Source organism: Neophocaena asiaeorientalis, unplaced genomic scaffold, assembly GCF_003031525.2.
Source record: "Neophocaena asiaeorientalis asiaeorientalis breed wild unplaced genomic scaffold, Neophocaena_asiaeorientalis_V1.1 scaffold19, whole genome shotgun sequence".
Classification (NCBI taxonomy): domain Eukaryota; kingdom Metazoa; phylum Chordata; class Mammalia; order Artiodactyla; family Phocoenidae; genus Neophocaena; species Neophocaena asiaeorientalis.
The window spans coordinates 1867065-1885572 of NW_020173388.1; the positions used below are offsets into that span (position 1 = coordinate 1867065).

Consider the following 18508-nt stretch of genomic DNA (forward strand, 5'->3'; position numbering starts at 1 on the left):
CTCTTTTATTTTCTTCATACCTCTTATTAATAGCCATTATTTTGAGTATTTTTAATGTTTATTTTCTGTTTATTTTCACTGGGGTAAAGTTACAAACCTCACAAAACATTGTTAATAGTTTAATTCAGTCAATTACCTTTTTAAAGAGATGTAAGTAATAAAGGGAAAAGCCTTTATATTTTCAAAAGCTGTTTCCATTTTTTCTGTGCTTCATTTCTTTGTGTAGATCTAGATTTTGATCTGGTATTACCTTCCTTCTGCCCTTCCTTTTTTATAGTACAGCTGTACTGGTGATGAAATCTTTCAGCACTTTTGTATCTGAAAAAGTATTTATTATTTCTTAGTTTTTTGAAGGATATTTTTGCTGGATATAGAATCCCAGATTGACAGTTTCCCCCATTATTTTCAAGATGTTACTTTCTGCATGCATCCTCAATGGGGCAAGACCACCCTCAAGGGAGTGAAAGTTTATTCTTGGGGTGGGGGGGTCATATGAAATGATTTGTGTCTCTCAAAAGAGCCACAGTACATACAATATATATATAATTTTAAACAAATATCTGTATGTATACCTGTATATATTGAACAGATATACCTTACATCTGAAGTATTGAGATTTCATCAGGCAGGATTGATTAGGAAAAACTATATATTTAAAAAGTCTTCTGTGTGAGAGGGATAATGAAGACAAAGTGGAAGAACACTGCTCAATTGTCTTCCTACTTGCATCGTTCTGATAAGAAATCTGCTATCATCTCTATATATTTGCTCCTCTGTACTTACTTCAGAGCAATATGATGTTATGATTTAAGGTAGTTTTCTTCATATTTATTTGCTTGGGATTTGTTGAGATTCTTAAATCTGTGGATTTATTATTTTCATAAAATTGGAAAAATTCTACCCATTATTACTTCAAATATTTTCTGCCCTTCCCCTTTTTCAGGGACCCCAATCAGGCAACTTGAAGTTGTTCCACAGATTTTCTTTCCCTGTCTCATTTTGGATAGTTTCTTTAACTATCTTTTCAAGTTCACTAATCTTTTCTTCTCCATTATTTAATCTTCTATTAATTTCATGTGTGATTAAGATAATTATGTATGTGTGTGTGTTCATTTGAGTAAAAAGAACAGAAGCATAAAATGTCATGTCTTAATAATGTTAATATTCAAAGTTAGAAATTAACACATCCCTTCATAGAGGCCAAAAATTTCATGGAGAAATTTTGATGCAGATGGCTATGTTTAGGGACACCAATTTAACTCATGAATTAATTACAGCCCTTCATTTGTTAAGCCATATTACAAACGGGATTCTAAATTCTATTCTAACGTGTGTTTAAGAAGAGTAAGTCCATCTTATCATAAACAATTCATTTAGACTTAAAGCTACATGTACATAAACAAATGATTAAAAGGTGATTTGATTTGAAATTTTAAAAAATATAATGCATACCATATGACCAAGATCTATTTGAAAAGAATAATGAAAATGAAAGCAAGTTATAAAAGTTGGATAGTGAGGCTAAGAAAATTATATCAATAATCCCTAGCTAAATAATATAATCACAAGTGGGAACTTCCTAACATTTATAATGAAGAAGAAAGTGAGGTGTGTGTCATTTGTCTTGTTTAAAAAATATTACTAAACCTATGAATCTATACATAAAAATCATTGAGATCAAAGCAAATGATATCCTTAGAGTAGTTATATTTTTAAAAGCAGTGACTTTTCTCATGCATATTGCTTCTACAACATTGTCTAATTGCTATTACTCTAAAATGTAGGCTCATCAGAAGTACCACTGTCAGATGGTTTGTCTCCATGGTGAAACAAAATATGAAGAAACTCCAATATGCATTTGACATAGCCCTTAGACCTATAATTTTTTTTTTAACTTTTTTGTTCTATATTGAAACACTCTTATTAAAAGATATATATTATTGTTAATAACTTTGGTTTTGATGTAATTACATTTACATGATGTCCATGATACTAAAAGAAGTGTAGTGTCAGCACTCTGGATGGTGTTAGACCACCTATTTTCCATGACAAGAGAAAAGCATTTATCCAAAATATATATTGAATACTTCATATCCAAGTAAGGAAGAAATGCAGCCATGAAGCACTCCTTAAAATTATAGGAAGTTACTTTGCTAGAAAGAATTGCTAGCTCCATTCTTTCCTAACCTACATATAAATAATTCCTGTTAGTGGAGCTCTAAATAAAGAAGCACATGCTATATCAATCATTGCACAGATGGTATTGCATTTATTTTTGACCAATGTTTTAGTAAAAGAGAGGTAACAAAGGCCGAAAATAAACTAATTAGACCATAAATCTTCTTATTTCTTCCACAGGATATCAGACCAAGAGCTTTGTAAAAGAAGGAGCTGGTGTGAATTTTGAGGGGAGAGTTAACAGCTAATGGCTCTGCATTTTGGAGAACAAGTAACTACCTTTTGAACATGAGATAGACTATACTTTGGGAATAGCCTCTGCTACAATCATTCCTTTGATGTGTTTCTCTTTGAGAAGATGTGTTAGTTTGGGATACAAATTGAGGACAGAAGGTATACTCCTTTTTACTTTAAAAGAGGGATTATCACCAAAGCTCAAGCATGGATTTGACTTCTTAGTGAAATGTCTTTGTCCACTTCTTCAAGGGGATTGTTTTTATAGTAATTCATGTTGCGCTAATAAAATGACCTGGATTGTCATTACTGTTTTCAGGTGAGATTCTTGAGACTGGATTTCCAGGCTATTTAGCACTAAATAATTTCCAACTATAGTTGTAATCTGTTTAGACTTGTGAAATCTTAAATTACCATCCAGGTATAAATGAGCAAACATTTTATTTAAAAATGAAGAGCTTTATGACAATACCTTTCCTTGGAAAATGGAGCCACCTGAGCTTTTCTAATGGCTGGTGACATCCATTAGTGGTTTTCTCTGAAATTGAAAACATTTTCCATCTGTTCATACACACTCATTACAAAGTACTTAAGAGCCTGTGGGATCACAAAGGCACGTTTTGGCAAATTACAAAATATCAAAATGAGTTATTGAAGAGGAAGCAATGACTATATAATAAGCTGCTCAAACCTGCAATTGTCAGGTTTTGTGTAAGAAAAGACATCTGTATGCTAAAATCTAGTTTACCTTTTAATACCTGGGACTCTTCCATTTGATAGAACTCATTTCTGTGCCTATGACCCCAATTTTTTCTTCTAAGGGAATCTGGGTAATTTTGTGGATTTTCAAAAATAAAAACTTTTTTTTCAGTCTTGAGAGAACTGCTATTTAATCGTTTCTCTTCAGAGGAACACATGGAAGCAATGGACTTAAATAAAGGCAGTAGAGGAATCAGACGAGCACCAAGAAAAATATTTTGATTGCCAGTTGACTAAATAATGGAAAATAAGCAGGGATAGTGATAGAGGCCCTTCATGTGAATGCCTTCAGGAAGAGAATACATAGCCATTTCTGCTGGATGCTAAAGACATTCTCTTGCCACATGGAAGTTCCAGATGATCTTTGGCAGATGTTTCAGTGATTTCTTTTTCTGCCTTATCCAATAATATACTAATAAAATTCAACCTAAGGTGCAAAACAGAGCACAGCAGTAACAATCTCTGTGAGACAAGAGAAGTGAGGGCTTGGATGACAATATGAGAGCTGAAAATGAAGCAGAGACAAAACAAAACATGGCTTCAAAAAGAAAACCTTACTTAGTTTGCAGTGTTTCCCAAGACTTATCTGCAAATATCTACATAGATATAAAACTACAGATATTTTCTATTTTAAAAATAACACATGTTTTTATGTATTAGAATATTGTTTAAATACATATGTAAATAATGTTTATTTTTATAGCATTGTATAGGATGAATATTAAAATTTCATAAATGAAAGAAATGTTATTTAAGATTCAATCTTCCCAAGAAGAATTTATACTGCATGAATTCTTTATTAAGAACTGGAAAGAAAGGAAAGAAGGAAAAAAGGAACGAAGGAAGGGGGAAGGGTGGAGGGAGGAATGGGAAATAGAAGGAGGGAGGGAAGAAAGAACGGAGAGAGGGAAAAAAGCAAATACTTATTAAGAAAATATATGAAATTGTAATACTATAATCTCTAGCATTCACCATTTAACATCATGCTTAAACAACTTTTCAGATGTTTTTAGAGATAGAAATCAAAATGAAACTGGAAGAAGAATCACAAAGAATTTTCAGCACCATTTCTCAGTGTTGGGCTTTATGGTTGTTCCTAATCCAAGCCTCGTTAATTATAACAAAGATTAGTTTTAATACTTTTACATTTTAATTATCGTTTGCGAGCCAAATAGATTTTAATGGCCTTCAATATTATAGAATTAGTTCAAATTGTCTGTTAGAGAGCTAATATGTCTGCTATCCCCAAAAACATTCCCTAAGAAAACAAAAAGTCAAAAGACTCTATAGTTAAATATGTAAGAACTCTCATCACAAAGTATTCGGAAGTTTTGATGTGTACAAGGAGTATTGGTTCATGAAAGTATCAATATTTTTGTGTTTCTCTCAAGATTCCTTTCCTTTTCTACACTAAACATTCAATATTCCCTTCTATTTTCTACACCCTTTCACCCCTAATACTGTATCTAATATACCTTTCTACCACCCTGTTTTCCATACCACTCCTAAATTATTAATCAAAAGAGGAAATAAGAAAGAAACCAGAGACTTACAAGATGGCAGAAGAGTAAGACTTAGACATCACCTTTCTCTCCACAAATATATCAGAAATACATCTACATGTGGAACAGCTCCTACAGAACACCTACTGAACGCTGGCAGAAGACCTCAGAACTTCCCAAAAGGCAAGAAACTCCCCCATGTACCTGGGTAGGGGAAAAGAAAAAAACAGAGACAAAAGAATAGGGATGGGACCTGCACCACTGGGAAGGAACTATGAAGGAGGAAAAGTTTCCACATGCTAGGAAGCCCCTTCACTGGCAGAGATGAGGGGTGGCGGGGGGGAAGCTTCAGAACCACAGAGGAGAGCGCAGCAACAGGGGTGCAGAGGGCAAAGTGGAGAGATACCCACACAGAGGATCGGTGCCGACCAGCAGTCACCAGCCCGAGAGGCTTGTCTGATCACACACTGGGACGGGTGGGGGTTGGGAGTTGAGGCTTGGGCTTCGGAGGGCAGATCCCAGGGAGAGGACTGGGGTTGGCTGTGTGAACACAGCCTGATGGGGGCTAGTGCATCACAGTTAGCCAAAAGAGATTCCGGGAAAAAGTCTGGACCTGCCTAACAGGCAAGAGACCATTGCTTCGGGGTGCGTGAGGAGAGGGGATTCAGAGCACCACCTAAAGGAGCTCCAGAGATGGGCGTGAGCCACAGCTAGCAGCACGGACCCCAGAGGTGGGCATGAAGTGATAAGGCTGCTGCTATAGCCACCAAGAAGCCTGTGTGCAAGCACAGGTCACTATCCATACCTCCCCTCCTGGGAGCCTGTGCAGCCCGCCACTGCCAGGGTCCTGTGATCCAGGGACAACTTCCCTGGGAGGACACACGGCAGGCCTCAGGCTATTACAACAGCACGCCGGCCTCTGCCACCACAGGGTCGCGTCATATTCCATACATCCCCCCCCCACCCCCCACCCCGCCTGAGTGAGCCAGAGGCTCCTAATCAGCTGCTACTTTAACCCCATCCTTTCTGAGGGAAGAACAGAGGCCCTCAGGCGACCTACACACAGAGGCAGGGCCAAATCCAAAGCTGAAGCCCAGGAGCTGTGCAACCAAAGAAAAGAAAGGGAAATCTCTCTCAGCAGCCTCAGGAGCAGTGGATTAAATCTCCACAATCAACTTGATGTACCCTGCATCTGTGGAATACATGAATAGACAACGAATCATCCCAAATTGAGACGGTGGACTTTGGGAGCAAAGATATATATATATATATATTTCCTTTTTATCTTTTCGTGAGTGTGTATGTGTATGCTTCCTTGTGTGATTTTGTCTGTATAGATTTGCTTTTATCAATTGTACTAGGGTTTTGTCTGTCGGTTTTTTTTTTTTTTAGTATAGTTCTTAGCACTTATTATCTTTGGTGGATTTGTTTTCTGGTTTGGTTGTTCTCTCTTCTTTTTTTTAAAAATTATTTTTAATTTTTTTATTCTTATAATTATTTTTTATTTTACCAACTTTTTCTTTCTTTCTCTTCCTTTCTTCCTTCCTTCCTTTCTTTCATTCTTTCCCTCCCTTCCTCCCTTCCTCCCTTCCTTCCTTCCTTCCTTCATTTCTTCCTTTCTTTCTTTCTCTCTCCCTTTTCTTCTGGACCCAGGTGTCAGGCCTGTGCCTTTGTGGTTGGAGAGCCAAGTTCAGAGCATTGGTCCACCAGAGACCTCCCAGCTCCACATAATATCAAACGGTGAAAGCTCTCCCAGAAATCTCCATCTCAATGCTAAGACCCAGCTCCACTCAATGACCAGCAAGCTAAAGTGCTAGACACCCTAGGCCAAGTAATTAGCAAGACAGGAACACAATCCCACCCATTAGCAGAGAGGCTGACTAAAATCATATTAAGTTCACAGACACCCAAAAAGACACCACCACATGTGGTTCTGCCCACCAGAAAAACAAGATCCAGCCTCATCCACCAGAACACAGGCACCAGTCCCCCCCACCAGGAAGCCTACATAACCCACTGAACCAGACTAACCTACTGGGGGCAGACACCAAAAATAATGGGAACTACGAACCTGCAGCCTGCAAAAAGGAGACCACAAGCACAATAAGTTAAGCAAAATGAGAAGACAAAGACACACAGAGCAGATGAAGGAGCAAGGTAAAAACCCACTTGACCAAACAAATAAAGAAGAAATAGGCAGTCTACCTGAAAAAGAATTCAGAGTAATGATAGAAAAGATGATCCAAAATCTTGGGAATAGAATGGAGAAAATAAAAGAAACACTAACAAAGACCTAGAAGAACTAAAGAGCAAACAAACGATGAACAACACAATAAATGAAATTAAAAATTCTCTAGAAGGAATCAATAGCAGAATAACTGAGGCAGAAGAACGGATAAGTGACCTGGAAGATAAAAGAGTGGAAATAACTACTGCAGAGCAGAATAAAGAAAAAAGAATGAAAAGAAACTACAATGAGGTATCATCTCACACCAGTAAGAATGACCATCATAACAAATGTACAAACAATAAAAGCTGGAGAGTATGTGGAGAAAAGCATACCCTCTTACACTGTTGGTGGGAATGTAAATTGATACAGTCACTATGGAGAACAGTATGGAGGTTCCTTAAAAAACTAAAAGTGGAATTACCATATGACCCAGCAATCCCACTACTGGGCATATACCCTGATAAAACCATAATTCAAAAAGGGTCATGTATCACAATGTTCACTGCAGCACTATTTACAATAGCCAGGACAGGGAAACAACCTAAGTGTCCATTGACAGATGCATGGATAAAGAAGATGTGGCAAATATATACAATGGAATATTACTCAGCCATAAAAAGAAATGAAATTGAGTTATTTGTAGTGAGGTGGATCAACCTAGAGTCTGTCATACAGAGTGAAGTATGTCAGAAAGAGAAAAACAAATACCATATGCTAACACATATATAGAGAATCTAAAAAAATATTAATATGGTTATGAAGAACCTAGAGGCAGGACAGGAGTAAAGACGCAAACGTGGAGAATGGACTTGAGGACACAGGGAGGGGGAAAGGTTAGCTGGGACGAAGTGAGAGAGTGGCATGGACTTATATATACTACCAAATATAAAATAGATAGCTAGTGGGAAGCAGCCTCATAGCACAGGGAGATGAGCTCAGTGCTTTGTGACCACCTAGCAGGGTGTGATAGGGAGGGTGTGAGGGAGACACAAGAGGGAAGAGATATGGTGATATATGTATATGTATAGCTGATTCAATTTGTTTTAAAGCAGAAACTAACACATCGTTGTAAAGCAACTTTACTACAATAAAGATGTTAAAGAAAAAAAGAAACCAGTTGCTTGAGTAGTCATTAATATATCAGTGTTTGCATTATATAGGCAGTCTAAGCTACATGGTACATTCTTGTAATGAGGCATCTCCCTCATTTATTTAAAAAGTACTATATGGCATACATACAACTGTGAATAAGAAGAAATATTTTCTGATGAAATCTGCTTTGAGTATTTTCAGGAACATTAACCTTTAAAACCTGAGGATGTTTTTATCAAAACTTAAAATAAGATCATTAAACAGAGGTAACACTGCCTCCACACTGAAATGGAGATTTCAGCCCTAAATTCAGCGCTGAATGGAATCTTTTTCCAGTTTGTAGTAAATGCCTTATAAAGTCTTGTAGTACTAATATCAACTCTTATTCAGTGGAAGACAGCTCAGTATCATTCAAAGTGGACAATACTAAGTACTATGTATTTTGAGGCCATATTCTTTTACATATTTTAAATTATAAAATATATCTGACTTCAAATTGAATTCAGTAGTAAAGTTGCAAAAATCGGTATAATCATATAAATTCTGTCTTTATCAGCTGTGATGACAAATACAGTCTGTATGCTAAAGGCTTAAATGGAATTGAACTGAGCTTGATGGCAGTCGGGCAGGGGACTAACAAGAATAAAGTAGCAAGCCCAAAAGAAATTCAAGCCACTTCTAAATCCACAAACTACTTGTTTGGCTTGCATCAGCATGCTTTTGTAAATTCTAAGCATAATTGTCGCAGACAAATGTTAGTGTTGTCTTAGCTTCTTAGAACAAGGAACAGCAGGAGGTACGGATTAAGGGGAGCTATTGATACATAGGGGTGGGCTGAATACATTTTTAGCAGGCCAAGTACATATATGTAAACCTAGTGTTTCTGAGAATGGTTTTAAAGCTGCAGTATATATATATATATATATATACACACACACACACACACACACACACGCACACACACACACACATATATATATATAAATGTTCTTATTTCCTTAGACAATAAGATGGGCTAGTGAGATAGTTCCAGGAGAGGAAGGGGTCAGGGAAAGTCTTTTTTTAAAAAAATTAACTATTTTTTTTACAGTAGGTCCTTATTAGCTACCTGTTTTAAATATAGCAAGGCAAGTATTCAAGATAATTAAAGTGAATGACACACTTTAACAGAATAAACCTAAGCCAAAAATTTTTGATGTCAGATATGCTCTTTTTGATGCTGCATAAGTATACATTAGAATTATTTTTTTTTCTGTAATGAAATAGGTCCCGTTAAATAAAACCCAGATATCTTTAAGATTTTCTATTGAAACACCCAAGCTTTACTTTCAATATTCTTCAAGGCATGGTAAGCACATTTCTGAAGCATAGAGAAACAGATTAATGGATACAGACAACTTTAATTAAGCATCAACAATAAATATTTACTGCTCAATTGTACATTTGTGAAGATCAAATGTAAAATGCTTTGAATTTTTAAAAGACCAAGTTTCAAGTCCAAGATTAATTACTTACAGTTTGTGGGAATTCAGAGAAGTAAAGTAAATTAAACCCTTCACATTAAAATTTGGGCATTATAATAATTATCACATACAGTGGTTGTGAAAATGATATGATCTTCAAGTATTGCCTAAGTCACTAGTAATTGTTTTTATTCAAGGGATTATAAATGTTGAGTAATAAAATCAGGATAAATAAAACATTTGTGCTTGAAGATGTTTGTTTATCTGACTTTTTTCTTAAAGTAGGCAAAGTACAGTTAATAAGGAAAACTATTAAAACTATTGTTCGTGTGATGTAGCAAAGAACACAATTTAAGCATGATCTTTTATAGGCAATGGAAAACATGATCTCTTTAAGGGCAGCAGGCAGCAATAAAGCATTAAAGTTAGGAAAATGAAAGCTTTTGATGAAGTAGAAGTGTCAACTATGAAGAAAAATAAGCACTTTGTCTAATTAAAAAATAAACATGATAAGTAGTGACAAACTCTATTTTTAAAACAGCCAAAATATAGGACTACAGATTTTGAAAATCACCTCTAATTGTTTAAACTTAGTTGTGATGAGAGACATCACAGCTACCAGAAAAAAGGGATTTTCTAATAAGATTTTTTTTACATTTTTCTCTCAGCAATAATAATAATAACAAACATTACCACATAATGAATGAATGAAGTTATTAAATGAAAACCACTATTCTTTGGAAACTTACTTTACATACCCATTTCTTAAATCACATATATCACACACCAACTCAATGCAACATTAACTAATATTTATAATTATGACAGCAGGAAAAGTCATTAAAACTACTCAATGATAACCTATATGAGAAAAGATTCTAAAAAAGAATGAATATATGTATAAGAAGTATAACTGAATCACTTTGCTGTACACCTGAAACTAACACAACATTTTAAATCAACTATACTTCAATAAAATTACCAAAAAAAAACACAAACTCTACAATGGAAAAAGAAAATCTGCTAATTCTCTTCCTGTTAAACTAAGTATGTTTGACCAAGTTCATTGGATGGTTCAGAGAAGGCACTGGCCCACAGACCATATGGCCTGCAGAGATTTTTTAAAAAGGAAATAAACCGTATTATAAATACTTCTGTGACATAAAAAATTGATTTTGAAAAATTTTTAGGTGTCATGCTCATTGCTATCCAAAAATAGAATTGTCTGTCTACTGCTTTTTAAAAAACTATTTTAATATGCCTAGTTAAGAGAACAGAAATTTAATGTTAGAGAATAAAAATATCAAATGTTGAGCTATTAAGGAAAAGGAAAATGTTGAGCAATTTAAGGAAAAGAACCAGGATTTTGAGTTCAGCTGACTTGATTCCATTCTTGGTTTTGTCTCTGTTAAAGAAAAAAATTATTCTGACACGTTAAAATGGTAAGGCAAACTTTATTCCAGACTATTGTGATAGGTGTCAAGACTATAGCAATAGAGGAGAGAAGACTGAGCTCTACCCTGAATACAATAAGGAAAAGGGAACACAGTAGAGGAGCAGGTTGGTGGCGGCTGTTGGTGGATGGAAAATTTCTAAGAGGAGACATTAAGAGTAAGGGGAATTCTTGCTAAAGTGACTTGGGATTTTTGCTGAAGGCAGGCCAATGTGGGGCATGAGGAATTTGATCAGATATAGAGGGTAGAGGATTCTCTCTAAACTGGCTTAACAGGGTTCTCACTAAAATTGGACTATGCAGGCCTAGCAGGACTGGGGCCACAGTTTGGTCTGGTTGAGAAGAGGGCTTAGAGGAGCTGAATAAAGTTTAGTCAAGGAGAGTCTTTTTCACCACTTATCAGCTGTGTGACCTTCTTAATTTGCCATAACTTTTTAAGCATCAAATTCCACAGCAGCAAAACTGGGGCAATATCGATTTCATGAAGTTGTTACGGGGCAGTATCTTTGGTACTTGTGTTGGCATGCTGGTCCAGCTAGGCATACAGCTTTCCCACACCTGGATTCCACAAGTTCTTAGGCTGGATTTGAGTCAAGAGAAGAGAGATTCTTCTGACCACAGCACCTTACTTCCACAAGAATTTTAAGGAAACATTTTTAACCCTCCAGCTTTAGTATTTACAGTTGTTAATATTTTCAAAGATAGAAACCCAACACGATATTTTAAACTCCAGAGACTTAGTGTATATCTCACAGTTGCCCAAAGGTAATGGTAACTTAAATTTCAGTTTTCTACTGAATGAGAAAAAGATTAAGATTCCATTAGGAAAAATGTATTGTATTTCATCTCATCTTCACGAGTTTATAAATGAGTTGAAACACTAAATGATGGTGGAAGAAGTACAATGTTAGGGAACAAACAAAGCTTGTCTTACATGAACAATGTCAAGTCTTAACAAAGTAAAATTAAGGAAGAAAGGTGAGCATAGAGTTCTTCTGTGTCACCTCCTGGTCACCATTCATAGGAACTCTCATTACTCTCCTTTCACTGAGGAATCACTGTGAAAGAACACTCAACGTGCATGTGTGTATATGTTTTCATCCATCTGTCATGTATTATATTTTAAAAAGTCATTTTGTTTTCCGAAAACAAAGTCTGGACTAGATGCTTTCAAGCTGACTTTGTAGAGTATAAAATAAAGACATGTAGGTTTCAAGACACCCCATTTTTTAAGGGTAAAACTCTACATTATTTTACCTTCAAATAAAGATTTTATTCTATATTACTTTATCCTTACACAGTAATAGACAAAAAATTAAATTTTATATAAATGTGTATATCTAGCATTGTAAACAATTTATGGCATTTTGCAAATGAGTGAAAGAATTTATCCACGAGAAAGCAAAGTTTTGAGAATATTGTTTTTCTTAATTTTATATATCTAACTTTTTCTCATCTAAACCAATTTTTGACACATGAACAATGGTTAGTAAAATACTGGTTTTATGAATTTGAATGTTATTTTATCTATAAGTTATTCTTATCTAAAAGTGGAGATATCTGTAATACAAATTTTCAACAAAGATTTCCTCAACATTCTCTGTCAGGTTGGGAGAGAGGAAAATTCTAGTAAATAGAGAAATCTTTATGGTCTATTCCTGATCCAATAGTTCAGCTCAAGTAAAAATGCTACCTTTTCTTCTAAATTTCTACAATAGTACTCACATTTTAAATAGTTTTTAAAAAGATTTAATTCTCTAATTCCTGTGAATTTATGAAAGATAATAACAATGAGAACAATTACTACCTACTGACTACTTACCATGTTCTAGTCACAGTATTGTACTTATGGTATTCATTTTCCCCCCAAATATCTATATGATAGGTAATATTATTTTTATCTTACAGGTGTGGAAATTTCAGCTTACTATACATAAGAAACTTACCCGAGACTGCACAGTAGCCAGGTGGTGAAGTAAAGATTTTAACAAATGTCTAGGTCATTCTTGAGTTCTCTCTTTCCACTATGTAAAACAGCTTTTATAGTTATAACTTTATAGTTAATTCAGCTTCTGCTGACCAAATTATTAATGGTCTGAGAAAACAACTTATAGTTTTACCCTTGAAAAGTTTTTGTTTTTGTTTTTGCTTTTTGGTTCTTCTGAGGGGTTAATTATTAAGTGAAGCAAGCAAATAGCTTCAAGTAGAAAAGAAAAGAAACTGATATTTTATTCCCAGGAACAAATTAAAAATCCACACTCTCCCTTTGTCACAATGTGCTTCAGTACAGCTTTCTAGCTCAAAAATAAAAGAATAATAAATGTCCTGGATAAAATTCTAACTTGAGGTGATAATTCTTGCTAAATAGGACTTTGGGTCTTGCCTGTGCCTTAAGAAAGGGATCTTAAATTTCTGATGAATGGTTATAGAACCTGCAATGATGCCCAGTTAGCAGATAATTGATGCTTTCCAAAGAAACCAATAGCAGAACAGAGAAAGAAATGCACTTAAAAAAAAAAAAAAAAGATTCCTAGAGTGGCCAAGATGGCAGAGTAGGAAGATCCTGAGCTCACCTCCTCCCACAGGCACTCTAAAATTACAACTATTTACAGAGCAACTATTGATGAGAAAGGCAGAAGACTAGCAGAAAAGATCTTCTACTACTAAAGATATAAAGAAGGAACCACAATGAGACAGGTAGGAGTGCTGAAGATGTGGTATACTCAAGACCCATATACCTGGGTGGGTGACCCACAAATGGGAGGATAATGACAATTTCAGAGAGTCTCCCTAAGGAGCAAGAGGTGTCAGCCCTACATCAAGCTCTCCAGTCCAGGGGTCCTGCACCAGGAAGATGAGATCTCAGAACATGTTATGAAGGCCAGTGGAGCTTACTCTCAGGAGATGCAGAGGGCTGTGGGAAATAGAGATTCTACTGCTAAAGGGTACACACAAAATCTCACACACTCTGGACCCAGAGCAGAAACAGTAATTTAAAAGGAGCCTGGGTGAGACCCACCTGCTGATCTCGGAGAGCCTCCTGTAGAGGCAGGATGAAACTGGGGCTCACCATAGGGATATAGACACTGGCAGCATCCATCTTTGGGAGCTCATTCTACCGCAAGGACACTGGTGCTGACAAGCACCATTTTGGAATCTTCCCTCTAGCTTATTAGTGATGGGACCCAGCCCTGCCCACCAGCCTGTTGGCACCAGTATTGGGATGCCTCAGGCCAAGCAGCTAACTGGGCAGGGACACATCTCTACCCAACAGCAGGCCAACTGCCCTAAGACCCTCTGAGCCCACAGACATTTTGGGACATGGTCCTGTCCACCATAAAGCCCTAGGACCAAGCCCTGCATACCAAAGCACCAGCAATAGTCCTGGAACTGCCCAGGGACCACACAGTCAGATATTGGGACCCACTCCCACCCACCAGCAAGATGACACTAACTTCAGGAACCCCAGGGCCCTGCAGCCAGCAGCAATACCCTGGCTATACCTACCAGTGGGCAGGCACTAGCCCTGAGACCATCACAGCCCCTCAGCCTGTCATGTGAGGAGATAGCCCTCCCACCAGCAGAATGGCACCAGCCCCAGGACCCCCAGGACCCAGTCCCACCCACCAGTTGACCAACACCAGCTCTGGGACACCTTGAGCCTTTCAGCCAGCAGCCCCAGGATCTGCCCAACCCACCAGTAGGCCAACACCAACTTTGGAAACCCCAGGACCCTGCAGCCAGAAACCCTGGGACCTAGATCCATTCACAACTGGCCTGGGACTAGCTCTGGGACACCCTGTGCCCCAGCCCCACCCACCAGCAGGCTGACACTTGTTTTGAGACACCTTGGACACCTCAGCCGGCTGCCCCAGGATCCAGTCTCACTCACCAGCAGACTGATATCAGCTTTGGGACTCCTCAGACTCAGCAGCTAGCCATGTCAGGAACCAGTCCCACCCACTAGCAGGCTGATATAGATCCAGGGTCCCCGGCCCTGCACTACCCACTCTGGAACCTGGCTACACCCACCAACAGGCCAGCACTAGCCCTGGGAACCCCCAAGGATCTGCAGCCAACTGCTTCATGGCCTGACCCAACCCATCTGTGACTGGCAGTCTCCACACGAGTCAGAGCCTGGCAATCAACCAGAATGGGGGTCAGCCATGCCTATCTGACCACCCATAGCAGTCAGCTTGCTACAACAGAAGGACCCATGCAGCGCACATATGGGACACACCTAGAACATATAGCTCTGGTGTCAGAGAGGAGTGCCCTGCTGGGACACATAGGACATCTCCTACAAAAGGTCACTTCTCCAAGGTTGAGAAACTTAACCAGCTCACCAAACACATAGAAATAAAAGCAGCAAATTAGGCAAATTGAGGCGACAGAAGAATACGTTCCACGTGAAGGAATACGATAGAACCCAAGATGAAGAATGAAGTAGAGGGACTTCCCTGGTAGCACAATGGTTAAGAATCTGCCTGCCAATGCAGGGGACACAGGTTCAAGCCCCGGCCCAGAAAGATCCCATATGCCGCAGAGCAACAAAGCCTGTGCGTCACAACTACTGAGCCTGCACTCTAGAGCCCACAAGCCACAACTACTGAGCCCATGAGCCACAACTACTGAAGCCCATGTGCCTAGAGCCTGTGCTCCACAACAAGAGAAGCCACTGCAATGAGAAGCCCACACACCACAATGGAGAGTAGCCCCCTCTCGCTGCAACTAAAGAGAAAGCCCGTATTCAGCAATGAAGCCCCAATGCAGCCAAAAATAAATAAATTTATAATTTAAAAAAAAATGAAGTAGAGATAAGCAGTCTACCTGATAAAGAGTTGAAGGTAATGATCATAAAGATGCTTCAAAGAACTCAGGAGAAGAATGGATGAAAAGAGTGAAAAATTAGAAGTTTTAACAAAGAGTTAAAAATATAAAGAATAACCAAATATATATGAAGAATATGATAAGATTATGTAGATTAGATGATGTAGATAAATGGATCAGAGATCTGGAAGCCAGAACAGTGGAAATCACTGAAGCTGAACAGAAAAAAGCAAAAAGAATAAAAATAAGGACAGTTTAAAAGACCTCTGAGGAAAGATCCAGCATACTAACATTCATATTATAGGGGTCCTAGAAGGAGAAGAGAGAGAGAAAGGCGCAGAGAACATATTTAAAGATATAATATCTGAAAACTTCCTTAACCTGGGAAAGGAAACAAATATCCAAGTCTGGTAAGCACAGAGATACAAACAAGATCAACCCAAAGAGGACCACATCAAGACACACTGTAATTAAAATGGCAAAAATTAAAAATAAAGAGAGAGGGACTTCCCCTCTCTCAAATTCCCCTTTGATGAATTTAATATTCATCAAATCAGTGGTTAAGAATCCGCCTACCAATGTAGGGGACATGGGTTCGAACCCAGGTCCAGGAAGATCCCACATGCCAAGGAGCAACGAAGCCCATGTGCCACAATTACTGAGCCCATGTGCCACAACTGAAGCCTGCATGCCTAGAGCCCGTGTTTCACAACAAGAGAAGCCACCGCAATGAGAAGCCCATGCACCACAACGAAGACCCAATGCAGCCAAAAATAAATTAATTAATTAAAATAAATAAATAAAGAGAGAATATTAACAGCAGAAAGGGAAAAGCAAAAAAGTTACCTACAAGGGAACTCCCAAAAGTCTATACTCTGAATTTTCTACAGAAACTCTGCAGGCCAGAAGGAGTGGAATCATATATTTAAAGTGATGAAAGGGAAAACCCTACAACCAAGAATATTCTATCCAGCAATAATTTCATTCAAATTTGATGGAGAGATTAAAAGTTTTAGAAACAAAAAAAGCTAAAAGAGTTCACTAAACCAGCTTTACAAGAAATGTTAAAGGGACTTCTTTAAGCAAAAAAGAAAAGGCCACCACTAGAAACATGAAAAGGAAAAAGTTTATTGGTAAAGGCAAATATACAATAAAAGTAGTAAATCAACCATGTATGAAGCTAGTAGGAAGATTAAAGACAAAAGTAGTAAAATCTATAACCTCAATAAGTAGCTAAGGGATACACAAAAGAAAGACATAAAATATGATGTCAAAAACAGTAACTGTCAGGGGGAGGTGAGTAAAAATACACAGTTCTTAAAATGTGTTTGAAAGTAAAATAATCATATACATACACACACACACACACACACACACACACACACATAAATTGCTAAATATAAACCTCATGGTAACCACAAACAAAAAATGTATAATAGATAATACACAAAAAAGACAAAGGAATCCAAACATAATACTAAAGATATTCATCAAATCACAAGGAAAAAAGACAAAAAAAGAAAAAAGGAACAAAAAAGAGCTAAAAAATCAACCCCAAACAATAAAATGGCAATAAGTTTATACCTATCAATAATTACTTTAAATGTAATTGGACTAAATGCTTCAGTCAAAAGATATAGAGTGCCTGAGTGGATATAAAAGCAAGGACCATTTATATGCTGTCTACAAGAGACTCATTTTAGATCTAAAGACACTAAAAGTGAGGGTATGAGAAAAGGGTCACTGACTAAATCAAAGAAGAAATTAAAAAATACCTTGAGACAAATGAAAACAATTAAACAACAATCCAAAATCTATGGGATGCAGCAAAAGAAGTTCTAAGACAGATGTTGTTATTGAAACAAGCCCACCTCAGGAAACAAGAAAATCACAAATAAACAACTTAACCTTACTAAGGAACTAGAAAAAGAAGAACAAACAAAACCCAGTGAGTAGAACGAAAGAAATCATAAAGATCAGAACAGAATTTTTTTAAAAAGGGACTAAAAAGCAATAGAAAAGATCAGTGAAACTAAGGGATGGTTCTTTGAAAAGGCAAACAAAATTGGTAAACCTTTAGCCAGACTCATCAAGAAAAAATGAGAGATGGCTCAAATCAATAAAATCACCAATGAAAAATAAGTTATGATTGACACCACAGAAATACAAAGAATTATGAGACTACTGTGAACAATTATATATCAATAAAATGGACAACCTAGAAGAAATGGACAAATTCCTAGAAATGTACAATCTCCCAAAGACTGAACCAGGAAGAAATAGAAAATATGAACAGACCAACACCAGTAATAAAATTGAATCAGTAATTAAAAAAAAAAAAAAAAAGAAAAGAAAAACTCCCAGCAAACAAAAATCCAGGACCAGACAGTTTCACAATTGAATTCTATCAACATTTAAAGAGTTGTTAACACCTATCCTTCTCAATCTATTCCAGAAAATTGCAGAGGAAGGAACACTTCTGAATTAATTCCATGAGACCAGCATCACCTTGATACCAAAACTGGACAAAGACACTACAAAAAAGAAAATTATAGGCCAATATCACTGATAAGCATAGATGCAAAAATCCTCAACAAAATATTAGCAAACTGAATTCAACAATACATAGAAGGAATTATGCACCAGGATCAGCTGAGGTTTATCCCAGGATGCAAGGATGGTTCAGTATCTGTAAATAAATCACATTTACTAATTGAAAACTCCTATGATCATCTCAACAGATGCAAAAAAAGGTTTTGGCAATATT

At 37.0% G+C, this 18508-nt stretch overlaps 1 pseudogene; it reads right to left on the minus strand.

The window, feature by feature from the left end:
- The window catches only part of LOC112400758 (retinoic acid receptor RXR-gamma pseudogene), a 45989-nt pseudogene extending 31978 nt beyond the window's left edge, over positions 1 to 14011 (minus strand).
- Between the last annotated feature and the right edge of the window lie 4497 nt (positions 14012 to 18508).